This window comes from Eleutherodactylus coqui, chromosome 1 (genome assembly GCF_035609145.1).
Source record: "Eleutherodactylus coqui strain aEleCoq1 chromosome 1, aEleCoq1.hap1, whole genome shotgun sequence".
Lineage (NCBI taxonomy): Eukaryota > Metazoa > Chordata > Amphibia > Anura > Eleutherodactylidae > Eleutherodactylus > Eleutherodactylus coqui.
The window spans coordinates 400812303-400830275 of NC_089837.1; the positions used below are offsets into that span (position 1 = coordinate 400812303).

At 44.8% G+C, this 17973-nt stretch overlaps 1 protein-coding gene across 1 annotated transcript in view; it reads right to left on the reverse strand.

Moving 5' to 3' along the window:
- Positions 1-17973, reverse strand: part of UBAC2 (UBA domain containing 2) — a 156193-nt gene that overhangs the window by 71192 nt on the left and 67028 nt on the right. The gene's annotated exons all lie outside the window — the stretch shown is intronic.

Here is a 17973-nt window from a genome sequence, read left to right on the forward strand (position 1 = left end):
AGCTTTAGGATTTAAGCCTCATGCCCAAGGCCATTGCGAGATATGCCCGTGGATTTATGCCGTGGGGGTACTGCGGTGGTAAACAAAACATGCCCACTGGTGATCGCGGAAAAACACGCATTTTTCCGCGGTCTCCATTAATACTATATTAATGGAGACCTCCCGCGGCGTAAATCCACCGAAAATAGAACCTGCCGCGATTTATTTCCCGCTGTGGAAATCCGTGCTAAAATTCAGCGTGTCAGCATTGGCAGGCAGAAAAGCTATTAGGTTCAACAGAACCTAGTAGCTGCGGAATTCCACCGCAGATTTATGCAGTACAAATCTGTTTGTGGGCTTGAATGCCCCGACTCCAGAAAGCTAATGCTCTGATTGGCCAACTTAGTCTGGCGTTAGCCAATCACAGCCATTCATGACCTCATTAAATGGCTGTGATTGGCTAACGCTAGACTAGGTTAGCCAATCAGAGCATTAGCTTTCTGGAGGCGGGGCATGGCATTCAAGCTCCGCTTGCAGAAAGCAATGCTCTGCCAGCGTGCATGAGGGAGCAACAGCCTGCAGCAGCGCCGCCGGAGGGGAGTATTGATTTATTTTTTTTAACACTGTATTCCCGACATATAAGACGAAAAGTTGGGGGTCGTCTGATATGCAGGAAAATACGGTAAATATGCAGGGAGAATACATGTCAAGATTACACACTATATGGGAAAACACTGTAAAACTGACATTTAAAAAGACTTGAGGATTTTAGTTAACTGCAATCTTAACTGGAGCAACCAGGGGCAGGCAGCTGCTGCCGAGGCAAATCGGATCATGAGGTGCATCAAAATAGGTCTAGGGGCGCATGATAAGAACATTGTTCTTCCTCTTTACAAACCACTGCTCAGACATGGAATACTGCATACAGTTTTGGGATTACTTTGTTTAGAAAACACACTGGTGAGGGGCGACCTAATAACTATGTATAAATATATCGACGGACAATGCAGAGATATCTCCCATCATCTGTTTATACCCAGGACTGTGACAAGGGGGCATCCTCTATGTCTAGAGGAAAGAAGGTTTCTACACCAACATAGAAGGGGGTTCTTTACTGTAAGAGCAATGAGACTGTGAAACTCTGTGCCTGAGGACATGGTGATGGTGAACTCGATGAAAGGATTCAAGAGGGGCCTGGACGCCTTTCTTGAGTGTAACAGTATTAAATGTCAGTCACTAATTACTTAAAAAGGGGTTGTTGATCCAGGGATTATTCTGATTGCCAGATGGGAGTCCATCCCCCTAAAATGAGGAAAACTAGCTTCTACCTCATTGGATTTTTTTTGCCTTTCTCTCTCTGGATCAACATTGGGGGGTAATAGGCTGATCTGGAAGGACATGTGTCTTTTTTTCAGCCTTATACTCTGTTACTATGCATATCCCTGTAGGTTATAATAGGGTCGTGTGCTCTGAAATATGCTAGTATGCCAGAGGTGTAAGGCTAGAACATAGCTTAAGGGTGCTAGCACAAAAATGCTACAACCGGTGCAAGCGCTCACGTTTTCCTGACAATTGCCACGCTGAACCCACAAGGTAGGTACACAGCCTGCAATTCGTGCAATTAGAAGAGTGTTAATGGTGGTCTGCGTACATAAACATTTCTCGTGGCTATGCTGATTGTGGCCAACACCTGGACTATCACTAGAATATCACTAGAATGAGTCCGGGTGTCGGCTGCAGTTATACCAGCCTCAGGCTAACTTCACACGGCAAGTGCAATATTGGCCGTGAAACTTGGCCCAATATCACGCTCACCAACGTGCGATTTCCCCGCGAATGTGAGGCATTTGTGTGTCAAAAACGCCTTGCATCACTTCAGAGAAATAGCAATCCTCCGGTGCGGCTATTGTTTTTGATGGGAAACCTCACATCATGTAGTACTTTTGCTGGCCCCGTTGAAAACATTGGACGATGCGATCCAAGGGAATGCTCAAAGATAGGACATGCCATGATTTTTTTTGCCGCAGCACATTGAGGGGGTTAAATCGCTCACGTATATGACAACATTCAAAAGAATGGCGTTCATATATGTGCGAGATTTGTGCATCTCACAACTCCTGCACTATTTTCTCAGCTATGTGCATGTGGCCTAAGGCTACGTACACAAGGGCACAAAGCTTGTGTGAATATGAACCCCCTTCTTTTGAATGCAGTTACACAAATGAGCGATGTTTTTCTTCACAGTGATGCTGCGAGGTAAAAAAAAATTGCTGAATGTTCTATTTTTTCATGTCCTTTGGAACACATCTCCCATTGTTTTCAATGGAACCTTAAAGACATTGCATGGCACTCACATGCCGTGCGACGTGCATGTAAGTGTGACGTTTCCCATTGAAATCAATGGGAAACACTTGCGATCCTCTATCGTGCGTGAGGCACGTGTATCGGAATTTCACAGGAGCAATGTGAGGGGTCCTGCATGAAAAACACCTCATATCTGCGGGTAGAACACACATTGACAAGTGCGATCACCCACATGTAATAGCCTAACAGCGCTATTACATGAGTGCCATAAACTTTCGCGCAGTAGCGCTAATTGTTGGGCTACACAGGAACTTGCAAGTGCAGCCCGACAATGAGCAGGAAACCGCATGCACAAGAAAGTCTCTGGTGTACCCTAGAAGTAGCACCCTAACACACACCAATTTATATGGATATGGACAGAGACCCTCCGATTGCAAATATTGTCATGGGGCGGAGAGGAGGCGAGACGGCGCAAAGCTACGTCCTGGAACTTAGCTCCGCCCCCTTCCCATTGTAAATAGTGGCGAGAGGCAGAGAGGGGGCGGGAGCTCAGTGCACTGCTCCCGGCTCTTCCAGCCTCCTCCCCCTGCAGAGAGGGACACCGTATAGCAGCCGGGCATGAAAACCTGGCCAATATACAATCCTCTTAATAAGCCCTTAGGCCGGGCTCACAAGACAGTATGGTAAAACGCTGAATGTAAAACGCAGCGTTTTACCAGGGTGGCAAACAGCATATTGCCGCATAGTGCAGTGTTTTTTGCCCGCACATGACAAAGTACCTCACACACGCTGTCATGCACCGGCTTCATGGCTACCTTTTTCTTTTTTTACTTTCCTTCTATTTTCTCTTAGCAACGTTGCATAAAAACGCAATGTTGTATGCAATCAATATACGCAACTGTGCATGGATCAATGAAAATCAGTGTACTGTCATTGACTCCATTCATGGCGTGCTGCTCGCGTAATACGCTATTAAATTACACTTGTGTGAGCCCAGCCTTACTCACGATACAGTTTACGAATGATTTATTAACCGCCAGTCTTAATATATCATGGGCATACACTGTGTCAAATAGTTTCTTCATAAAGATGTAAAAGTATGTAAAAGTTTATATATTAAGTGAACTGTTAAATGTAATTGCCCTTCCAAAATTACACAAAAAACAAAACAAAATACAATATATCTAACAAAAAATCTATACTAGAAGAAGTGTTTCAGAATCTTCCGGAAAGCCAGCAATGTGAAATTGGCTCATCTACAAAACCACAAAACAGTGTCCTCTTCCTGTTACCTGGGCAGAACGTTGTTTTGTAGAAAATGCACAGTACATAGCAACTACGCGTTTCACAGTAAGAAAAGGGAATGTGAAACTTGTGGACTAGATGTATTTTATCATCTTCCCTAACACATAACTGAGCATTTCACCGACTATTACATGCCCGCTGCCCTGAGGTCACACAGGACTCTGACCTCTCCTTTACTCCCACATCCAATCTCTGGCCCAAACATGCCACATGCACCTCAGAAATATTGCTAAAATACGGCTGGCCTCACCATGGACAAGCTAAAGACCATCGTGGTCGTCCTCATCCACTAACGACTTGACTACTGCAACTCGCTAGTCATCGCCCACCCCCGCACCAGACTCGCTCCACTCCAATCCATACCAAATGCGGCAGCTAGGTTCATTTTTCTATCCAGCCGTAACTCAGACACCTCTGCACTATGCCAGTCACTGCATTGGCTGCCCATCTACTGCAGAACTAAATTTAAACTCTTCAACCTCACCCACAAAGCTCTGCATGGCGCCGGGCTACCATACATCGCTTCCCTCCTGTCCGTACACCACCCAACCTGCTCACTTCGATCCGCTAACACACTCAGACTTAACACCCCTCTAATATGAACCTCTCATGCTCGCCTACAGGACTTCACCAGAGCAGCACCCACCCTCTGGAACGCTCTACCCCAAGGCATCCGGACAATTCCTGATACATGAAATTTCAGACGTGCCTTAAAAACGCACCTCTTCAGGGAAGCATACTAAATCCGCTGACCTAATCCCCCGCCCCTCCCTATGGCTCCCCACATCTTCCACCCTGCCTATCACATACGACCTCTACCCCTGCACCTCCTTAGCGCCCCACCCCGTTTGCTTTCTAATAACTGATTTCCACATGAAATCCCCTAATGCCTGTGTTCCCAATGCCTCGCTCCTCCCCACCCCCCCTTGTACCTTCTGTACCACCCCCACCCCATATGTTTCAGACTGATTGTACCTCACATTGTAATTGTTGTATTGTTTGCATTTCTCCCATGCTTGGAAACGCTGCGGAATAAGTTGGCGCTATACAAGTGAAGATTATTATTATTATCTTTTAATGGCTATGGACACATTTGACTAGGAAAAAAATTAAATTTTTTAAACATGTTGTTTTACCGCGATTTTGATCGGCGTTTTCAAACCTTATAAACGCTGCGTTCGAGCGCTGGTCTGCGAAGCTCCATTGAAGTCAATGTGAGTGTTGTACCACGGTTAGCACGGCGTTTCAAATCGCGGTAAAAAGCGAGCTGTGTGAGAGCGGCCTAAAGAGTGCGAGTCTCTCCCAACTGCAGAGTCTGTGGTGGGTGCTTTCCTTTCTCCCTGAACTCATGGATAACTTGCCCTTTCGAACCGTCCTTGGGCACTTTAAGGGCCTTTTACAATGGCTGATAATCGAATGAGCGCGTTACAATCAGATTGCATCTTTTATGTGGGCCATAGTGTTTATCAGCAGTACATCTCTGGGCATTGCTGACAAACTGATATTAACAATTCTTCATTCCCATACAGTTTCCCACATCAGCCTGTATAAGTGTCTTAAGGCCATTTTCACACAAACGTTTTATCGGGACTATTTTGCCGCGATAAAATGTCAGCCCAAAATCGCGGTCATCTGAAGCATTGGATTCCAATGCATTAGTTCAGATGAGCGATTTTCCGGCGTGTAAAATAGTCCAGTTGGAAAACATAGCACATATGCTGCTAATTCTGGCCGTGTGCTGTTACGCTCGGCCAGAAAAGATAGGTCTTGCCCTATCTATTGGCAGCAATCACCCGGCAGTTCCCGTGGAAGCCTATGGGAGCTGCCGGCAAAGGGAGGGGGGAAACTTTAGCACGACTAGCACTGCTAAGCTCACTCCCCCTCCCTTTGACGGCGGCTCCCATTGGCTTCTATTACCATGATCAGCCAGGAAAGGGAGGGTGAGGAAGGGGGTGACAGATTAGTATCGCTAAACTCTCTCCCCATGGCCAACAGGATTCCAGGCTGTGGTGTATATACACAGCAACAGGCCATGTCAACGGGTTAGAAAACAAGAGATTTAGCCAAGACTTGGTCGCGGCTTTCTCTCGTTCATACGATTTTCGGCTGTGATACAGGCAGCAGAGAAATCGCAATGCCCATATGAATGAGGACTTAAATGAGCACCAATTATATTGAATTAGTTGATCAGGGTCTCGTTTGGGCAGGAAATCTACTCAGGTAATAAAAACCCACAGTACACGCTTAAGCTTCCCGCTCTGAAGACTTGATCTTTATTCCTTGTGGACAGATTCCACATTTGGTAAGGAGAAAAAGAGAAAAAGAACACGAGATGTTCCCGAAAGTCCCATTCACACGAGGCGATGGTTGTCTAAACAACTGCATGAGCGCTGATGTCACCGCTAAGTCGTTAGCACTCATGCAGAGCATTTAGACAAGCAGAGAACACCGCTGGATCGCTGACTTCTCATTGGCTTCTCGTTCAGCGCTTCACAGGCTATGTGAAGCTCTGCGCAGGGAGCATTTACACGCAGAATCCCGCGATTCAGCAATGGTTTTTATGCTGACAAAGTCAGCGATAACGGAAAGTGCACGAGTAGTAAACCATTTTTTTTTACGTTTACACAAGACGATTATCGCTTATTTTCATTTGTTTGAATGGATTTTGAGCGGTACTAGTCCCATGAAAAAGTCCCTTAAGGTAGCAGACGTGAATGAAGTGATTTTACAGACTATACCTTGTGGGCTGGATTCACACGAACGTATATCGGCTCGGTTTTCCGCACCTCTGCACTATTTGCAATGAAAGGAGGCGGAACTGGGGCGGGGCTAAGTTCCGCAAATTAGCCCCCCCCCCTGCAGATGAAAACCGAGCCGATATACGTTCGTGTGAATCCAGCCTTAGGTTGGTTAGCTGACCGTAGATGTTTCTTACTGGGCTCCAGGGATGCAGAACTTGGGTTGCGGTAAAGCTGTAAACTTGCTGCAATAGTTGTTACTGGAATTGGTCTCCCAGTCTGTTTGTGTACTGGGCTAATCAGCCAATCTAAGCACTAGGCATGTGGGCCATTCAGTAAGTCTTGTCTTCCAGACCAGATATCTTAATTGACAATTAGTCACATTCAACTTATACAACCAGCTAAGTAACTGGCCAAATCCAGCCAATCATGCCATACGCTTGCAGTTTTGAGTGACAACAGCTAAAACTTTCCTACTGAACACATCTTTTTTTTTTCTTCAAATTTCTGACTGGTGCACCGATGAAGTGGAAATGCACCAGGGGCGTAACCATAGGGGATGCAGCAGATGCGGTTGCACCCGGGCCCAGGAGCCTTATGGGGCCCATAAGGCCTCTCCTCTCTATATAGGGAGCCCAGTACTATGAATAAAGCATTATAGTTGGGGGCCCTGTTACTGGTTTTGCATTGGGGCCCAAAAGCTTCAACTTACGCCTCTGATTAATGCACAATAACTGCTTATCCTCCATTGCATGAGTTACTACAGAGTTCCAAACGGCCTCTGGAAGTGGCATCGACACAAAAAGTACAATAGGAGATTCATAAAGCTCAAATTCGTCATGTGCAATGCCAAGCATCAGCTACAGAGGTGTAAAGCATACCACCACTGGACTCCGAAACAGTGAAAACATGTTTTCTGGAGGGGTAACGCATGTTTCACTGGCTGGTAGTTTGATGCATGAATCTAGGTTTGTGCTTATTGTAAAAATAGGTCAAAAAGAGAGTGTAAAGGGGCCGTTTTATAGTTTGGTCTAAACACCTGATTTTTAGTAAAGGATTATATTAATACTACAGCATTTAAAAGACATTTTATAGAAGTGCATGCTTCAAATTTTGTAGCAGAATTTTTGGGAAAGCCCTTTCCTGTTCTAGCATGACCGCGCCCCGAGGTCCACAAAGACACAATCCCCAAATCTGGATCCCATACCTGTTGGATGAATTGGAACACAGCCAGGCTCTCTTTTCCAACATTAGTCTCTGATCTCACAAATGCTCATTTTGGCCAAATAGACACAAATTACCGGGGACACACTCCAAAATCTTGTAGACTCATATAGCCACAAAAGGGGACCAAACTATCATACACACAATGCAAATGCAAATATACATGCTATTTCCAGCCAGAATACACTAGTAAATTAGGGAGTGTATGCAGACTGATGTTCTGAACTAAATACTCCGGGTAGATTCACTATGAGCAATAGGATAAACAACAAAATTGCTAATATGAACAAAACATTGTAGTGAATTATATAAAAACATTATATAAAAGTAATAGTATGATTTGTATACACTTCGTTTTAATGCTTACCATCCTAATGGATAGCAAATCACAACTGAGCCTCTCGGCCACATAGTATCCAGGTGAGAATACACCATTAATGTCAGTTGGGGCCCGGTTTCTGGCACCTCCAACAATCAGCTGATTTAACCCTTTCCAATCCACTGTCTGACATTATGATTTAAGGCTGTTCAGCTCCGATGTTGGAAGACGTCCGTCGGGGTTTTCTTACTGTATATTGCAAGCCTCTCTGCTGTCGGAGCCTATCCAATGTGTCACCTCATGCAGTACAGGCTTTAGCCAGCAGATGGCGCTGTTGATTCACTGCAAAAAAAGAATAAGCCCCATAGGAAAACCAGGATACAAATTGGATTGGAAAGGGTTAAGGGGTCGCGGTGCTTTACATACTTCACAAATCATAGCTCTGTGCCTTCTATTGGAGCTCACTGCAACTCCCTCCCATTCAAGTGAAATGGACTGCGGTGCAGATGGGCTGCTAAGGCAGCTCAGGGCCCAAGCGAGGGTTGCAACAAATATTGTAGTATATTGATTAAACAATCGCACAATTAATTTCCCTGGTGGGACTAAAAAAAAAAAAAAAAACGACAAAAAGTTTCATACATCATTTTGTAAAAGAGAAAAAAAAAGTTAAGAAACCCTTTTACCATAAAATATCTCGACATTAAAAAAAAAATAATTTGTATTGTTGAAAAAGTCCAAAACTACTAAACTATCACATTATTTATCTCACATGGTAACAGTACTCTACCCCCCAAAAAGAAAACGGATTTAAAAGATCAAAAAGTTGTACAAACCCAAAAATGACACCATTAAAAACTACAGCTTGCCCTACAAAAGAAACCCCTCATAAGGTCTGAGACTATTACAAAAAAGCTATATTTTTTTCTAAACTATGTAAATTTTGTATCACCGTGGTCGTACTCACCAAAAGAAAAAAAAAAGTAATTTTTACCACATCATCGATACCATACAAACAGAAACCAAAACACAATGGAACATTTGCATCTTTTTTTTTTTTTCACCCTAATTAAAATGGTTTTTAAGTTTTTTTTCCGTAGATGACATGGTACCAATATAATGTGTACCATGTCCTGCAAAAACAAAAAAAACCTCTTATAAGGCTACGTGAATGAAAAAAATTGAAAGGCAGAGATGAACAAACAAACAAAAATAGCTTGTCTTAAAGGGGTTAAAATAAAGTACGATCAACACCTTGCTACTGCAGCCCATGCGTCAGGACATGCAGCTGGTGAGGTCAAGACGACCAATGGTAAGATGTATAGAAGTGCAGAAATGTCATGTGAGATAAACAAGGCCACAGAACCCTAATGCGTGCAGCATGACAATGGCTGATCTGTGGTCCACACCACTGCAGATTGTCCTGCACACATCACCTAGCAAGGTGAATAAAAAGTCCTACTTAGGCAGGGCTCCCATGGGCGAGCGTGACATTGGGCCGAGTTAGTCCGATATCATGCTTGCCAACATGAGTTTCTCACGCTGATGCGAGACGTTGTGCAGTTGCGATCCTCAGGTGCGCGGATCACAAGTGTTTCCCACTGATTTCAATGGGAATCATCAAATCGCACAGCATGCGAGCACCATGCGATGTCTTTAAAGGTCCCATTGAAACAATAGCCGAGGCATTCTGAGAGAACACCAAAAGATAAAATATAGTGATTTTTTTTTTGCTCATGTGAATAAGTCCGTTCAAAGGAATGAAGTTTTTATTCATGCGAGTTTTGTGCATCTCAAAATGCACAAAACCCGCGCAAGATTCTCACTGGTGTGAATGTAGCCTTAGCTTACGGTCACATGGGGTTGATACTCTGTATTTGTATGCAGAAAATAAGTGGCGTATTATAGTAGTCATTTTTTTACGTTCCCCGCTGTTACCAGAGTATAATCATAGTTAAGCCTCCTGCACATGGTGGGGTTTGAATTGCTGAATCTGCAAAAGTCTCCCGCGTGGAGGATCCACAGCATTCCACACTACTTTAAACCAATGGAGCATCCACATGCCCGCTCACACAAATGGACAGCGGCTGAGATTCTCCACCGGCCAGCAAAAAAAAATGTAAAAATCGCAGCATACTGTATTTTTACGCAGATGGCTTTAAGTGAGATCAATGGAAGACGTCCGACCTGCTGTACTTCCGCATTTGAAAAAGAAAAGAATCTACTGCGTATGTCTGATGGCGAGCCGTGTGGATCATCCACAATACAGAAGAGAGGACAAGAAGACAGATACGCAGGGTCATCGTCCGGGCACAGGGTCAGATTGCGGTGCAGGATTCCACATCCAGAATTGACCGGGTCATGTGCAGGCGGCCTTATTGCTCATTTGCAGGGCCAATCAAAGACTTTGCAAAGAGCCTCACCAGTACCTTAAATCAATTACACAATTCTACCCCAAAATCATCTATTGTGCTTTGTCACACTATAGCTTAACATTAGGTTTTATAGTACTGCCCCAATGTGTGCAAAAAAAGAATTACAAGCATATATAAATAAAATCAAAGAAGAAGTCGTTTTGCTACAAAACTCAGCATGCAGTTACATCTCAGGCAGAAATACAGATGAAATACAGATGATTAGAGTTGTAGTGGCATTACATGAAGGGTCTTGTCACCTGAGGCCCTAAAAGTGGTTCCACCCGTCACCTGCAAAAGGCTCTCAGAGGCTACTTGTGTGTAGTGACCTCTTTTGTCTGTGTCATAGTGGTCAACAAGCTCTACACAAGCGGAAAGGGATTTTACCCAGTTAACAGAGTTTGAGAGGGGCGCATTATTGAAATGTGAGACACTCGATGGTTCTATCAACAAATTGTCAACCACTGGGGCCATTCTGACCAGACTGTAGGAACTAGTGGATACGTGAGGGCAGACCACCATAGAGGATTGTCTGATCATCCAACAAGCGCAAACAGCTACAACAGTTTGGATGTCCACCATCCAGAGATAGGTGGCTGCCCAGTCATCAGATTTCTTGCCAATAGAACATGTATGGGACCGTCTGGGACGCAAACTTAAACAGCCTGCGATTTTGCACGATGTAGAGGCTCAGTTACAGCAAATGTGCTACCATGCAGAACCTGTATGCCTCCATGCCCATCTGTATCACATCTTGCATCCAAGCTAGGGGAGGTACAACATGGTACTAGAGCCTCCATGTCCGCTTGTATCACATCTTGTATCCAAGCTGGAGGTGGTACAACAGGGTACTAGAGCCTCCATACCCATCCGTATCACATCTTGCATCCAAGCTAGGGGAGGTACAACATGGTACTAGAGCCTCCATGTTCGCTTGTATCACATCTTGTATCAAAGCTAGAGGTGGTACAACAGGGTACTAGAGCCTCCAAGTCCATCCGTATTACACTTTCTACCCAAACTAGAGGTGGCTCAAGAGGGTACTAGAACTTCCATGCCTGCATTACATCTTACATACAAGCTAGAGGTGGTACAACAGGGTACTAGAGCCCCCATGCCCACCGTATCACATCTTGTATCCAAGCTAGAAGTGGTATAACAGGGTACTAGAGCCTCTATGCTCACACATATCACATCTCATATCCAAGTTAGAGGTGGTGCAACAGGGTACTAGAGCCTCCTAGCCCATTCATATCCCACATTGTACGCAAGCTAGAGGCGTTCTAGAGCCTCCATTCCTGAATCACATCTTACATTCAAGCTAGAGGTGGTACAACAGGGTACTAGAGCCTCCATGCCTGCATCACATCTTATATTCAAGCTAGAGGTGGTACAACAGGGTACTAGAGCCTCCAAGCCGATCCATATTACACATTGTACCCATGTACAGGCGCAATAGGGTTCTAGAGCCTCCATGCCTGCATCACATCTTACATTGAAGCTAGAGGTGATACAACAGGGTACTAGAGCCTCCATGCCCCCCCTATTACATCTTGTATCCAAGCTAGATGTTACGGTATACTACCTGTGATACGCCAGCCTGTGTGCCCTAGATCTCACCCACAGCCCGTCCTTGCCTACTTGCCTCCAATCCTGGCTAACCCCAGGCGAGCAACTGGGCGGCGGTCCCTACTCTAACTAGGGACCGAAAAGGGACGCTGGCGTACCTGTATGGAAAAGGTAGAATATCGACAGAAAAGGCAGATGTAAATAACCAACACGAACAATACTAAGCAGAACTGAGGCAAATGGAAAAACATGGTGGATAATAGCAAGGTATAGCAGACAAGCTGACAGAAGCAGGAGGCCAATAGAGGAAGACTAGCTAGCACACTGAGGGAAACCAATAACTGACAGTGATTGCAAGTCTCTGCCCAACCTTTAAACAAAAACCTCCGCCCAGGGTCGATGAGAGGGAGACAGCCAACTCCCAACAGAACCTAATAAAAGGGAGCTCATGCACGGCAGCTGCACTCACAGGTGCGCGCGCGCGCACCACCGGCACCACACCAGCCAGGCACCCGCGCCCCCAGCAGCCGAACAACAAGCCAGGGGGACGCGCCCCGACCGCGGGACCCCGCACACTGCTTTCCCCCGGGAGGACCAGTAACCGCCGCATGGAAACACTAGAAGTGGTACAACAGGCTACTAGTACCTCTGTGCCCACCATATCACATCTTGTATCCAAACTAGAGGCGGCCCAACAGGGTACTAGAGACCGTTTAGGTGCTTGATTTTCTTTGACAATGAGTGTACAATACTCTTCACATGACTCAAAAGTGTCACATATGGTCCATGTAATCATCATTCATTTTAGAGGTGATCAGGAAAAGAAAAAATCTAAAATTACTCTGAATCATCTGTAATTCACTTTTCCTTACTGAGGGGGATTAAATCTTGGAGCTCTGTCCAGCTGTCAGACGTATTCAGGTGTGAAGGAGCTGAATTCTGCTTAGTGGAGGCTGGCAACTGGAGGGGTCACATTTTCTCACTAGTATACAGTAGTACAGGTAATCCTTTACCTGACCCCTCCTACTAATAACCACCATCTTCTGATTATTAATTACAGTATGTTCACCCACTGGGCATCATAAATGTCTGAGAACCGCTATGTCTAGTGAATGGGCAGATTTTGATCAAAAGTTATAAACCTATTACTGTAAAGGACAGGTAACCGTCATATCAGGGCAAACGTGCTGGTATTATAGTCCCCTGCTCTGAAAAAGGTGCAGCAGTGTATAAAGCTGTGTAATATCAAAGTGCTAACAACCACCTGTCAGTCTTTCCGTGGGTGTGTGACTCTTAGCTCCACCCCCCGTTCACATGACGGTGACGTCATCACAGGTCCTTTATCCTCCTTGCGCACTGAATGAGGGATTATGGGCGGACTACATTCCACACAAATCTCTGGGGCCTCAGTTGCTATGGATACAGCAGTACTCAGTCCCAGAGTTTGTAGTTTGTTGTGAGACTGCTGCACACCTGTGTGGAGACTCCAATAAGTGACACCTCACAAATGTACACATACATAGCTTGTGTGCTGACAGGACCTATGATGATGTCACCGTCATGTGATCAGTCACAGGCTCTCCGAGCGAAATGAGGGATTACGGGTAGACTACATCCCCACAAACCCCTGCGGCTTCAGTTGCTATGGATACAGCAGTACTCAGTCTGGCAGTTTGTAGTTGGTTGTGAGACAGCTGCACACCTGTGTGGAGACTACAATAAATGACACCTCACAAATGTCCACATACATTCCTGGCGATGCATATTGACCAACAACATTGAAGCATAGTCCTTCACCACTATCTTCACATTTCCTGAACGTGACATCATGTCATCTCAAGTGCCAATGCCACCAACGCCAGTCCAGCCTTTATCTAATCGTGAACCATTGTCCAGTGTTGAAACAAACCGTCGCTGTCATGCAAACATGTCACCACAGAGGGTTCAACACCGGAGTGAAGGTAATGCAGCTTACATGATACAGCAACAAGCCAGAAATGAAATGTCACAGAGTTTCAGAATAAAAAAAAACAACTATGCACCAGCAATGTAGGTGCTTGTCCTGAGTTTATTCCGCTTATAGTTTGGATAGCATACATCTGATGACAGGCTCCCTTTAAAGTCTTTTATTGAGGCCTATTGTACAAAAAGGTCAACAAAAACATATGCAGCGTCCCATAGGGAGAGCCCGAACACCTGGCATACGTGGGTAGCTGGGAGGGTAAAGTGTTGGCTTGTCACTGCAGCACTTACCAAATTCCTTCCCGGAGGGAACACACGCAGCCAAGGCCAGAGTATCCCTGCAGGCCACTGGGGACACCCCTAGGATAGGAAGATGCCCACTAAACAGCATAACAGGGGTTGTAGTTGTCACGGGTGATGCCACTGTTCCTTCACACACCAGTATGACCGCTTGGTGGAGAATAAATACAGCCACAAACAGTTCTTGAGCACCACGGGTCTCTAGGAACGGTTAGAGCCCTGCATAAACTTTACTTGGAAACTTTAAACAGGTAGTACAAGGCAGTTCAATTAAAGTATTTACAGTGCAGGCAAGAAAAAATATTTGAGGTCAGGGCAGTCTATGTTTTCTGCCAGGAACCGCTCCTGGAAGCGGAACACTCCGGAGGAAGAAAAGGGTAGGGTCACTCCACAGACACGCTGACAGCAATTGTTAGCTTGAAGTACCTCCACCCAGCCTTGGAGACACATGGGTGTGACAATTAAAGGGTGTACCTCTACGCGGTGATTCTGGCTCTGGATGGCCGCATTGGAAAACTTGAGAATTGATTAGTACCTCTGCACTAGCCTTGAGAAGAAGTAGTTACTTACAAATGCTCTCATATATTCTTGTGGGCTCACTCCACTTACATCCAGAACACAAGCATCACAGGATATCTCTCCGCTTCTTCCATCTTCACCACAAGGAGGCTGAACGTGCCTCCATGTTGCTTTGTGTTAGGTGAAACTCAGATGGCAGACAAGATGGAAGACCCTTTTCCCGCTCTCAAAACACTCCTATTTATACTCTTTCTCATACCACATGACATGACAGACCTGATACATTTACATGCAGGCTTTGGATTTTCTTAGACAATTAACCCTTCTAGCGCTGCAGCTGTGCAACACTCACAATGGAAATGACAGGATAGGTTTGCACAGTGCATCCACATAAGACAAACATGTATGACATTTATGGAGGGGACCAGGATGATGTACTGGGTCACTACACATATCCAGAGCATGCTGCACAAGTTTTTTTGTTTTTTTTTGCTTAAGCCATAAACGTCAAAAACAAATACACTTTATAGTTTGGAAAGGATTATAAAATAGGTTTAAAGTAACACCTGGTAACGACCTCTTAAGTGCCAACAAAAACACAACAAAAAATGCTCCAAAAGACAGAAGGTAAATCCAGCCTGAAGAGTATGATTTGCAATAGCTTCACTCAGCTGTGATGCACATAACTTCTATGTAAAGGCGTATTCCCATCATAAACATTAAAGGCACATTCACAGGATATAACATAATTTTGTGATAGATGCAGGTCCCACGTGTCCTTCCACCCTCATTCATAGTATCGTAAAATGATAGAGTTGGAAGGGATCTCCAGGGTCATCGGGTCCAACCCCCTGGGATTCACTAAATCATACCAGACAGATATTTGTCCGGTCTTTGTTTGAATACTTCCATTAAAGGAGAACTCACCACCTCCCGTGGCAACCTGTTCCGTTCATTCATCACCCTCAGTGTCTAATGCCCCATTTAGACACAACAATAATTGCTCAAAAGATGTTGCTCAAGCGACTTTTGAGCAATTATCGTTGTGTCATTTACAGGGCAAGATGATCGCTCAAGATGAGCGATCACCTTGCGCTGCCAGCGAAGGATGCAGAAGACAAGCGGGGTGTCACCGCTTGTCTTCTGCATCCAGCTGTTCCCCGCTACAGCCAAGTGCTCGGAGGTGTCCCCACTTGTCTTCTGCATACAGCTGTTCCCCGCTGGGAGTGCCTGGCTGTCATACAGCCAAGCCCTCCTAGCGGAGGATGCAGAATACAAGCGGGGTGTCCCCGCTTGTATCCTGCATCCAGAGGTTTTTTTGCACGGAGCACCCAGCTGGTATACAGCCAAGCGCTCCGTGTCAGGTATGGAGAACAGAGCTGGACCGCTCTGTTCTTCATACCCAGCCTGTCATCAGGGAGCGGGATATAGTTGAAACAATAGTATCAGCTGTATCCCGCTGTGAATCCCTGATAAAGCTGATCGTTCTCTTTCAGCACTCTGAAAGACGACGATGAGTGACAGGATAACGAAAACTGCACGATGTCAGTGCAGTTACACACAACGATTATCGTTTAAAAGATGGCTTTTGATTGAATTTTGAGGGATAATCGTTGTGTCTAAATGGACCTTAATCTTATGTGTCTCCTCCCTTTCAGTTTCATCCCATTGCTTCTAGTCTTTCCTTGTGCAAATGAGAATAGGGCTGATCCCTCTGCAGTGTGACAGCCCTTCAGATATTTGTAGACTGCTATTAAGTCTCATCTCAGCCTTCTTTTACATTTTTAGCAAACACAAATAAAATCTGAATTCCAACACACCCATATATTTTCTGAAATTAGACACATGGCACATTATGGAAATATGGAAATACCAGCTAGCATTTCAGAAAAAAACTGCATAAATATTCATACCTGTGGTTTACAGTGTGAGCCAAGCAGAGCCGGAGACACAACACCTCCTAATAATAAAAGGGTAAAGGGAACCCGTCCTGTTCCCATAGCACCAAAGGGGCTGTGACCGGCAGCTGGGTGATGGATTTTTTAGACTCACCCGCTCCCGCGATCCAGCGCTGTCACCCGGTAAAATAAGACCGTGGCATAAAAATCCTGACTCTTTTCTGAGTCCCATGCCCGCGCTCTCCTATAGACTTGTATTCAAACCTAGGGGGACATGAACCTGGGACAAGTATGCCCAGTGCCCAGTCTATATATTATTCTGAAAACCTGTGGAGTTTGAGAATAAACATGGGGAGAGATTTATAAAACTATCTAAAATTAAAACACTCTTTATTGCCCCTAGCAATTCAAGAGCGGCTTTCATTTTTCAAAGGCAGAATATGAAATGAAAGCTGAGCTGTGATTGGCTGCTATGAGCAACAAAGATAGTTTTCATTTTAGACAGTTTTATAAATCTCCCCCTAAACTATGAAGTTGGACTCAGAACAGAATTCCAAGCCATATAGGCGGGCTGCGCCGGCCTGTTCCCACCTGTATCAGGTAGGGAGACAGCTCTCACCCCTTTTGTGTATAGGAAGAGGGCGTCACTCTCTATAATGCGAGTGAGAAGAGTCTGGTGCGGCCCACCTCAAACTCGGTTCACTCTGAAACACTGCAGTGTTTCCGAATAGTACATAAATGGGGGCACTGTATATACCTGCCCCGTGGTTTGGGCAGCATGAACCTGGTGACAGGTTCCTTTTAAAACAGAATTTTTTTAATGTTACAAAATAAAAAACATCATCAAAAACACTTGCAAAAAGAAAAAAAGGGCTATGAAAAGTGCATTAATTTTTTTGCTTGCTTGCATAGACAGGTCTTTCATTAGTCTCCTCTTGTTGTGCTCCATTTTTTCTTATTGCAACCCATCAAAAAGTTCTGTCAGAGGGCTTCTGCCAGCAATAATAACATGTCAAGCACAGAGCTCAAGGTGAAGCCCACAACATGAGCTTCCTCTCAAAAAGGATTTATTGGGACATTATAGATATTTACATAAACAGTTATGGAGTAGTTTCTCCTTTAAGTGGACTTCCACAACCCTTTAAGGTTAGATAATGTACCATATACCTGTCTGAAAAAAATGCATGAAAGGCATTACTGACCATCGCAGAGGTCTTCACAGAAAGTTTAGGGAAAATTAGAATAAAAAGGACAAACTCTCACATATTTGAAAACTGGGAAAGAAGAAGATATTATGCTTCCAACGTGGACAGACATGCGCGATCCATTTGTGCAAACACCCTTCAGTCATAAAATATAAACCGATAAGGGTGAGGACAGAACTGGGGACAAAGTAATTAACCTTTGACAAACTGAACTGCTTCATATGAGATCAAGAAGTGAGA